Below are 9,228 nucleotides of genomic sequence, written 5' to 3'. Positions count from 1 at the left end.
GTGTTTTGCCTGAATATTATGTCTGTACACCACAGGCATTTCACAGAAGGCAGATGATTTTCAACCTGTGGGTCACAACCTCTTTTGGGATCAAACAACCCTTTCACAGGGGTCATCGAAGACCATCAGAAAACACACATATTTATATTATGATTCATAGCAGTAGAAAAATTGTAGTTATGAAGTAGCATTGAAACAATTTCATGGCTGGGGGGGTCACCACAACATGAAGAACTGAATTAAAGAGTCCCGACGACATTTACGAAAGCTGAGAACCACTGCTGCAGAGGGCGTCAGATCTCCTAGCAGTGAAATCATAGAGGGGCTGTGAGCTGCCATGTGGATGTGGGAATCAAACTCAGATCCTCTAGAACAGCAGTCAGTAATCTTAACCACTAAGACATTTCTCCAGATTCTTTCTAGGTGAACTCTAGGACACCACCGATGGCTCCTAGGTGCTAAACTTTCTGCCTCGAAGTGAGAACTTTATTGCTGGATTCTCTAGTTCCAAGGTTAACCCACAACCACCCCAGTGTCCCCAGCTTACAAATCAACTTCCCTGAGTAGATCCTCTCTCACAGCATAAGAATATGCCCACAAATGTAGGAGCATGTAGTTCTTCTTGTCTTGTTAAAACGTAGCAAAGGTTGCTCCAATTTGAATAATGAGCCAGCTCAGTTCTACCAAAGTCCCCAGAGCTGGCGGATCTGGAGGTGGAGGGGCCCCCGGTGAACATACAGGAGTATCAGAGCCCAGGCTCGAAGAGGTCTCACCCTACTTACTCCCCGCTATCTGGCTGTAGACCTGACAAAGTTCGTGATCTCATCGGGCAGCGTGCTGGTTGCTGCTGAACGATAAACTTCGTTCTTCCAACACTTCACTCCAACTGTCCCCTGCTCCTGGCCATCTGGACTGACCAAATTAACTACAACTTGTGAAATGCCCCTTCTTGTTGTGGAGACACTACCTCTGTGTCTGTTTATAAATAGATGAGGCTGTTAACAGCACGCTGGAAGGGGACCAAAACCAAAACACTCAGTTGGTCCAAAAACATGTCAGGCTAACATCTCTTGGAGGAAAGCCCTTAAGCATTGTACACGGGCCTTGGGGCCATCCCAATTCTCTGGACCTAACTCCTTTGGTCATGGAAATACTTCCCATACCTACTTCTAGAAATTCGATGGTGTATGCTGCACTTACGTGTGACAGAGGGGTGAGATGGGGCTGGGGACAGGAGATAGAAATGCAGTAAATGAACTCCCCAGAGCTAGAAGCAAAATAAAAAGGTAACAAAATTTTTACACAAACGGGATTTTCTTTTTGCTTTTATTTAATAGTCTAGTGGTTTTTAAGCACATTGGTGAACGATATAGATGTTCTAACCTGCAAATTGTGGTTAGAAATGTTTTCCTTTTTCAAGTTTTTTTTTTAATTGAGGCATTATGGGATATTCATTAGTTGTTAAGACAGATTATCACTCTGTAGCCCAGGATGAGATCCCAGGAGTGAGCCACAGACTGGGTTATTTATGACTGTTGAAAAGGCATGCATTGGAGGTCATCTTGTCAACGTCTGTGGGAAAGGTATTATTATTTCTTTCTGTTCTTTTATTGGGCATCCTAAAAGACTGAGAAGTGTGAGCAAAGTGTCGCTGGGAGGTGCCGGGAGTGAGGAACCCAGCTCAGAGGGGGACCTTTTCTCTCAGTTTCACCATTTGCTGTCATTCAAAGCCCAGCAGTCCCCAAGCAAAGGGGAAGGGAGTCCCTTTATCTCCTTGACCAAAGGCCAACAGAAGTGACCCAGGGAACACAGAATGGGAAGGAGCTCCCTCTATCACATCTTCAGCCATGAGCCAGGGGACACTGCTGTGTGTGGTCCTCCCAGAGCTCCTTTCCTTTGTATCCTTATAAATAACCCCTTGTGACTCTAGGACTCTGTCACTTGTGGCTGATTAGCTTTGGGTGAGATTATCATGAAGATCGGTATCCACAGATACTGAAGAAAACATTTAAGTAGCTGTAAACTCTTAAGTAGTGAAAAATCTCGCACCTGGACATGAGTCAGTAAAGGATCCTAATCAAGTTTAATGTCGTCCCTGAAGATCTGTGACACGGTTTCCTTCAGGGAGGGTGACACGGGCTTGGCAAACCTGTACCCTCTCTGTCAGGCTCTCCTGTGAGAACTCTGGTCAGGCAAGCAACACAGCCTGTTGCTAGGTAACAGAGCACAGCTAGCATGTTACCTCATGTTTGTAAATGGCAAGGAAAAGAAAGACAAATCTGTGCAAAAAGACCTCAGCAAACACAGAGGGAGAGCAAACAGGAGGCAGTTCAGCAAATCTTTGGCTATAGTCTGCTCAAACTTCACAGAACCAGACAACAGACATACCCACAGTGCAATTTCCCGGCTATGTTTTGCTTTCTGAACATTCACTCCTGGGGCCTTAGACAAGCTTTCTTCTCAGACTTTAGACGGCCTCGGTTTCCTTGTGGTTCCCTTGATGGAACCACGTTCCCCGATTCCTGTTCCAGCAAGATCAGCAAGTGAGTAAGTGGGAGGCACAGGGGACACAGTGTCCACCCTGCCTCCAAGGGCATAAGCTGTATGGTGGATGCTGTCTCCACTCAAAGTGTTATTTCTACACTAAAGTTAGAAACATGTCCTTCCCAGACTTGCTACTGGCCAACATAAGGCCGAAGGGTAAGGAAGGAAAGAAACAAGATCTAAGTCTTAGGTCTGGCAAAAGTACCAGGGAAAGTGCACTCCTGGAGATAGAGTTCTTAGGTACCTTAGAACCAGTGTAACACCCTCAGGTACCATTTCTAAATGGTCCCATTTGGAGATTGTCAGATGTGTGGACCGGGAGTTCCGACTAGCTGGGCACACCTCACTTTATGTACTGCTTGTCAGAACCTTTTTCTCCATCACCCCATACCCTCCTACTTACCCTTTATTCCTGTCTCACCATCTTACAAGAACATCCCCAGCATCCAAGGTAGCTTGAAACCACAGTGATACTTAAGACTTAAACCAGAAACCGAGCCTGTTACAAACGCAGATTCCTGACTCCCGTGCTGACACAGAAACTTTGTATCCTTACACTGCTAACCACCCCTCTGGCCCTGCCACATGGTTCCGATACTTGCTTGAGCTACCCTATGTGTTCTGTTGATGATTTTAAAAGAGACTTCAAAGCTATCCGGGTAATGCCTTAGAAATCATTCACAAAGACCTCCTCCCCATGCAATGCCCTACTGTGGGTCCCAGGAGCCTCAAGGCTTGAGGGGCTGTCTCCTAAACTCTCAGCAGACAGGAGTAAGAATTCTAGAGTGCTATGTAGCCTCAGAGTGAGATGGGGAAACTTCATGGGCTAAAGATCGGAATAGTGTTCAACGAACTAGATAGCTTTATGAAATTTGAATAAGATTCCCATTGTAAAATCTGCATTTCCTTTTAACTACTCTAAAGTGTATAGTGAATTAATGTGGAATCTTTGCTATAACAGCATATAAATCTTTGCGATAAACACCTTTATAGGCAACTGGCCTTGCATTTAGGAAACATAGGAGTCTTTGAATTTGGGTGGTTTTCCCTACACTGTAAGGAAAGGGAGTTCTGGAGATTAAAACTGAACTCTGCTCTGTGGCCATCAGTGGGATCTCATGCTAACTTTTTACTTGAGCTGGCTAGAGGCCTTGTCTCCAGCATGTGACTCTGTCAGAGATGACCATAGGCAGGAACCTCATCTGCTGCGTCCATCCTGTCAACAGCAGGCTTCCCAGCAGTGAAGCCAGCTCCATCCCATGAAGTAGCCCCAGCTTTCTCCCCTGACATGACTTCTAAGCCCTACCTTCCCACCTGGCCACCAGAGCTCACCACTAATCTGCTACTAATCTGTTTTGGAGGAAAGGGTGGACTGGGACAGACAGAGGGGGGCATAGCTAACAGTGACTTCTGTCAGCCTTGAACTTTGGCCTCCGGAGTCTTGCTAAGAGCTGGTAGTCATTTGCAGTCACTTCCCTCCTCATTTTGAATACCTGATGAAAGTGACTGGCTCCGGAAGTTCTACTTCCTAGAAGAGAGGCCGCTGGAGCACAGAGAGCAAGGAACGGGTGAGCTTCCAGATATTTAACGTCGCTCACAAAGCCAGGTCTTCCAATGCAGCTTCCTGACCAAAAGTAGTACCAGCCACTTTGGTATAAGCTTGGATGTGGGGGATGCTGAGACAGGGACACAAACTGTGTATAGCCTGGGCTGGCCTTGAACTTGTAGGCGTCCTCAATCCTCCTGTCTCTCAGTTTTGGAGCTGGGATTAGAGCTGGGATCCACCACACATAACAGGAGTTCCCTATTAAAGACCTTCCCAGAGGTGGAGTTTGGGAATTGAGATCTCCAGAGTCTAAACTTCATCCCTGCTACGTCTTCATTGTGTGACCTTGGACCTGCTACTCAAACACTCTGTGCTTTAGGTTCCTCAGTCAAACGCACCCACATCTTCTGAGCCCTTGGTGAAAGCCACAGAAGTTTTGTTCTAGCTCCCGGCAATCAAGGCGGAGGACACAGTTCAGTCAGAACACTTGATTGACACGGCCTGGATTTGATCCTTAGGCAACCAATTTGATGTAGTGGCTCACACCTGCAATCGAGACATAGAGGTGGTGGCGGTGGTGGCAGCGGTGGTGATGGAAGATCAGGAAGGAGTTCAAGCCACACGTTAAGCTTCATGCTAGCCTGGGCTACACGGGAGAGCCTCTCACAAACAAACAAACAAACAAACAAACCCAGAAAGCTCAAAAAGCTGAAGGTGCCAGCATGCTTGAAATCCCACCAGTGGGTGGGGCTAATCCCACCAGTGGGTGGGGCTGAAGCACGTGGGTGGGGCTGAGGCGGACAGGAGGGTTGGGAGTTACAGGCCACTCTGGGCTGTACTTGGAGACCAGTCAAAAAGAAGACAAAGATCCTCAAGGCCCTTCTGAAGGCCGGTTGCTTCACTTGCTTCAGAGCAAAGGAACGACCAAAACTTCACAGCACCAGCACTATCCGGGAAAAGACAGAACCTTTCCCCCAGAACCTTTCCTCTCCCAGAAATCCCTAGGAAGATGGCCTGCCTGAAATTATTTTTAGATTTAATGAAAAAGGCAATCTACTTTAAATTAGTGAACCGGGTAGCTGTGCGTTCCAGCCCCGGGGCACCATTCAGATGGGTTCGTGACTTGGTAATCTTGCTGGGCTGAAAGAAATTGATTTAAATGAGCTAATGAAAAATTCAGTCTCCCTCCTCACAATTGGCACCCTAAAGCTCCATTAGCTCAAATGAACAAATCACTTTCTTGTGAGGGAAAGAAGAGTGTGGACTTGGTGCACGGAGCTCTTCCCGTGTCCCTCACTGTGAGTTCCTTGTCTGGGAGATCTCTATTCAGGTTTAGTGTCCTTTCCTGCACTTCCCTGTCAAGGTCTCCCTAGACTCCTGAAGACGGCCTAATGGATGTGGTTTGTGGGTCAGTATTGGATCCAGGAGGAACAGTACACTTCCTGCTTTAGAAATCAACGACAGTTCTGAGACAATAGGAATGGATGCAATCCAAGATCTAGACCAGGGCCCTAATTAGTGAATGATGCAGGGTCCTGCAATTTCCCCCCCGACACTGCCTCAGCTAGTGCTGGTACTCCCCTGCTCCTCAGAGGGGAGATAGATGCCTGGAGTCTGAATGGAATCTTGTCAGGTGACATGAGGTCACTTCTGAGTCGCGCAATATTTCCCTTCAAAATCTCACTGACTGTGCAAACACTGAATAATTACGCCAATTCGTGTGCTATGGGGAACGGCAGCACATTAGCACTGACACGTCACTCATGGCGCATAAGGCCACCATCCATGGAGAGAGAAAAGGATCCCATTCAGAGTCATGACAGGCGCATTGACAACGGATATGGCTTTCCCTTTCTCTGTTTTTTTTGGACGTGGGTGGATGCTAAAGACTAAAACTCATTCTGTATTTAATGCCGTTCTCTTCGTGCTCCTCCAACACTTAATACTTTCTTTCAGCAGAGAAATATGAAAGTTGGAGCTAGACAGCTGACTCTCTGAGACCTTTCTATAAATGGGGTCGGTAAACACTTCCCACTGGGGTGTCTATGGCTTTCTTTAGAGGCCAATGTCGCCCCTGCAAGCGGACTGGGAGCTTGGCCTGCACAGAAATAATTTCTAAAAAAAACACACTAATAAATTGAACTGAGAAGGGAATTTATGCCAAACAGTGCCTCCCTCACACCCCACCCCCCATCCACCCCCAGCTGTACTGAGAATGACTTTCACCCAAACAGAATATAATTCACAGGAAGCACCAGAGAGAGGCAGGGACAGACCCTTCAGCACCATGCACAGACATCAACGGTCTCTGGCAGCTCAATAGCAAGAGAAGAGAGGGACCTGTGTCCTACCCAGAAGAAGGGATCCATTCTAGCACCTCTCCTACACAGCCCAGTGAGGGCCCAGACCGCCTCTCAGAGCATCACGCAGCTCAGATCTTCCCTAGCACCCACAAGCCCTCGATGTGAAAAAGAGCCAAGCTCAGAAACTCTTTATCCAGCTGCCTCAGAGGCAAGAAACTCAGTTTAGAATTGAGTTATTCAATGGTAGGCCAGGGTGAAGGCTTGGAGCAGGCCAGAGCAGAACCTATCCAGCCAAAATATGTGACGTTCAAGGACTTCATGCCAGGGAGACCCCCCCCCCCTCACAGCTCAACCCTGAGCTCAAGTCCAGCTCTCTTCTGCTTCTTTAGTCAGGAGTCCTTAGAAGCTGAGTCAGCTCCTTGGTTTTGTGGTCTACTGCAGACTCAAGAGGGGGTCACAGAAAGAAAGTGTACCGAATAGACTGGCCTTTCCCCAAAGTCACATCTAACTGGAGCTTCAACATGTGACCTCTGCTGAAAGTAGGAGACTATACAAGACTAGGGGAGCCTCAGTGCAATGGCTGGTGTGCTTATGTGAAGGACAAACAGGGGGCTTGAGAGTTAGCTCGGTGATGAAGAGAGCTTCTTGCTCTTCCAGAGGATCTGAGTTCAGTTCCCAGAAACCACATAGGGTGGCTTACGCCTGCCAATTCCAGTCCCAGGAGGTCTGACATCTTCTTGCAGAGCCTTAGAAGGAACCAACCTCACCAACACCTGGTCCTGGACTATCAGCCTCAAGAACCCAAGACATGAACTTCCTGTCCTTGCAAGCCACCTGGCTTGTGACATTTTGTTATGGCAGCTAGAGGACACATGGAGAAAGTTCAGAAAGAAATTTCAGCAATGTAGCTCCCAGGGGGAGCCAGGAGGGAGATATTTTCAGAAGACAAATGAGTTAAAGAACCAGAGCTGGGATCAGTCGGTCTGGTGGCAAGCCAACAAGTCCACTGGCCATGTAATGACATCATCCAGTGGCCACTGTATTCAAAGAGCTCTGAGTTGGTCATTGAGAGGCTGGCTTCGGTGCAGACTGTTCCAGCAGGGCATCCCTGGGCTGCCTCAATCATTCTCCTAAAAAGGGAGTGTGCCTCTTTTTGTCTCCCACCGCACTGAACACTCTCATACTTGACATCTCAACAGGGCAGTGAACTCCATTATTACTAAATTCTTAGGACTAAACTTTCACCTTTTCTTTTTGGAGGGAGGAATCCCAAGCAAGTCATACTGATTATCTACAAAAGACTTCTCTATACTTTACCAATATTGTTGCTATCTTCTTACAGCTACTCAGCACATACCCTAAGGACATCACCAAGAATCATCTACCAGTATTCAAACCTATCAAAACCACAGCCATCCGTATTCCACCGTGGATTTTATCACTGAAAAGACCTCATTTCCGGTGGGCAGACTAGGAAGTCAGACTTAGAATGATTATAAGTTGTCCTCAAAGCACTTAGAACCGCTTCACCTCAACCTCCCTCCCATCTAGGAAGGAAGAAAATGGGTAGCTGCCTACAGTGTACACAGCTATCATCCCAGCACTTGAGGAAGCTGAGGCTAGAAAATGGCCCTGAGTTTGAGGCCGGCCTAGGCTAAAGGAGTCTATGAACAATCCGGGCTATGCATCTAGACCCAGTCTCAAAGGGAAACGAAACAAAACACCCACCTAACCAACCAACCAAGAATGAACGAACCAACCAACCAACCAACCAATCAACCAACCAACCGACCGACCAACCAACACCACAGCAGAAAACAGTGTCCTTATGAACTGTATTCATATAAGATGGTGTGTACCAGTTCTGCATTGGTCTTTGATTCTTCCCCTCCACAGTCTGTACCAAAGTCAGCTTATGTCTTTATCCATAGTATTTTTAAATTGTATTTAAAATCTGGGGGTTTTGGGTTTTTTAATGCATATGAATGCTTGCCCAGATGTATCTCTTGTGTACCACATGCCTGGTGTCTGTGGAGATCAGAAGTGGGCATCAGATCCCCTAGAACTGGCATTACATGCAGTTATGAGGCACCGTGTGGATGCCAGGAATCTAACCAGGGTCCTTTGAACGATAAGGCAGTGCTCCTAACCTCTGAATAACACTCTAGCCCCCTAGAATAAAACACCACAACACACACACACACACACACACACACACACACACACACACACACAATTGCTAGGAGGGAGCATGTCATGGCACACGTGTGGCGGTCAGATAACAACCCAATATGGGTCCTGGGATTGAACTCGGATCATCAGGCTTGGTAGTTGATACGTTTCTCTGCTAAGTCATCCCAATGGCTCCAGTTAATCTTTTTTTTTCTAATTCAAACTTATGTTTGCTTCCTCTTAGAAGGTGGAAGGGTCACGGGGTCATGCAGGCAGAGCAGCCCACTCGTGAGCCCATCACTGCTGCCGCCACTTGGCCCCTCCAGATAGTTGAGCTGGGCCCAGAGCCAAGGTGGGGAGGGCTGCCAAGCAGTCGCTGGGTAGCTTCTCCTTGGCTTTGCCTTGCCAGTGTTTTAGGATTTGGGACTGGGGGTGGGAGGGGGGGTGCTGAGCTCCAGAAATAACAAAAGGCAGCCATTACGGGAGCACGTGGCAAGGAAGGCTTCCCAGCTTTGAGGACTTTCTGCAGGGCTGGGCTGGGAGACAGGCAGGTCTCTCGCTGAGGGTTCTTGATCCAAAGACACAAGGCACAGAGGACCGTCAGCCCAAGCAGCAGCAGATGGATGGGAAACTGCCTCCTTAATGCAGGGTCAGGAGAAGGAC

The sequence above is a fragment of the Rattus rattus genome, chromosome 3 (genome assembly GCF_011064425.1).
Source record: "Rattus rattus isolate New Zealand chromosome 3, Rrattus_CSIRO_v1, whole genome shotgun sequence".
Taxonomy (NCBI): Eukaryota; Metazoa; Chordata; class Mammalia; order Rodentia; family Muridae; genus Rattus; species Rattus rattus.
The sequence above is the reverse complement of the archived record's forward strand: the minus strand, read 5'-3'. Positions refer to the sequence as shown.